Raw genomic sequence first — 1,464 nt, 5'->3', positions numbered from 1 at the left:
GTCATCGCAGCGTCGACAGAGACAGACTTCCCTTGTTTTTTTCTGATCTTAATGACCCTCTTTAATTTGTATATTTATTACCATCTCCCATCGAACTCTAAATAAAGGACAATTGCAGAAACTTATAGAGTGTCTTTTCTGAAAACATCACTCCAATATTTTATTATCTGTCCATGGACATTGTTAAATTTATATTCTGAACACGGGAGAAGGGATCCTTCACTTCAACGCTGATGAAACCCAACTTATTCCCCTTATCCTTTACTCTAACGTCACTACACCTTTGTATTTATACACAAGATGGACAATTAAGAAAAGTAGAATAAATAGAGAGACTAAACCATGTCAGATCCTTACCTCCTGGAATTGTATTTCGACCTTTGAAAAGGAGTTTGATACCGTTCCTTAGGAATCACGGATCTACTTCAAAGAAGAAACAAAGACTGATAATATATCGTGCACATATAGAGTAGTATGGGTGAGGCGTAACTTAAACACATGTTATCAAAGAATTAAACAAATGGCGATGTACCGTTGCGAATGTAGCCAGCAAAAATGGGGCCACAATAAAAAATAATAATAAATAAATAAATAGATAAATAAATAAATTTTCAAATCTGTGAAAGGGAATGTGTGTTGCAGATCCTTAGATAGAGTGCATTTGTTGTAAAGGCAGCCGCCAAATAGCGACAGGCTAATAAACCCGTACCAGAAAGAAAAAATCACATCCATTAAAACTGGATCGTATGGTTTCAGTTGATGATCCGCCCGCATGCAAAATTTCATTTCCATTTGTCCTTCTTCCAGGTACATTTTCTTGGTCAGTGAGTATAGAGATATACGTTTATCTCATATAAGACACACCAGGCTCACAGCGCTGGGGTTGGGGTAGCTGTACGCTAGATGCAGCAAAGGAAAAGGTTCTTTTATTTACCCATCCTATGACGTGTGGACGCTGATATCCTCACAATTGAAGGGGTGATATTGAATATCCTCACAAACACATACACTCTGTGTTGCATTAGTGTAGGGTAGTTCCTGTACCACCGGCTCAAAGCAGCAGAAGGAGGAGAGCACCTGTCAGATGTCAGCTCTCCTTATGTGAAATGCTAGAAGAAATAAAATCAAGTTGATAGTAAAAAAAAAAGAGAGGCGCCGTCCGGAGGCCGAGTGTCATAGTGAGTGTTGAGAATGAAAGATGGGCCTCAGGAAGATGGTTCTCTCTGACCATTTTGCATGACCACCACTTGTTGTTACTCATAATTGGTCCAAAATTGTGTTGTTGTTGTACTTCAGTCTATCTAGCAGTGCTTGACGATTCATATTGTCTCTGTTCGGAGGTGTATATAAACGATATCTTGTTAGTTTTAGTATTTATATTAGAGTAGATCTGTGACTTCTCCTTGGGAATGGGAACAAAATCCTTTTTAATAATAGATACTCAATTCCAGTGAATAAAGAAAC

The sequence above is a fragment of the Oratosquilla oratoria genome, chromosome 37 (genome assembly GCF_046742065.1).
Source record: "Oratosquilla oratoria isolate Oo_2021 chromosome 37, ASM4674206v1, whole genome shotgun sequence".
Lineage (NCBI taxonomy): Eukaryota > Metazoa > Arthropoda > Malacostraca > Stomatopoda > Squillidae > Oratosquilla > Oratosquilla oratoria.
This window is presented reverse-complemented; position numbering follows the sequence as displayed.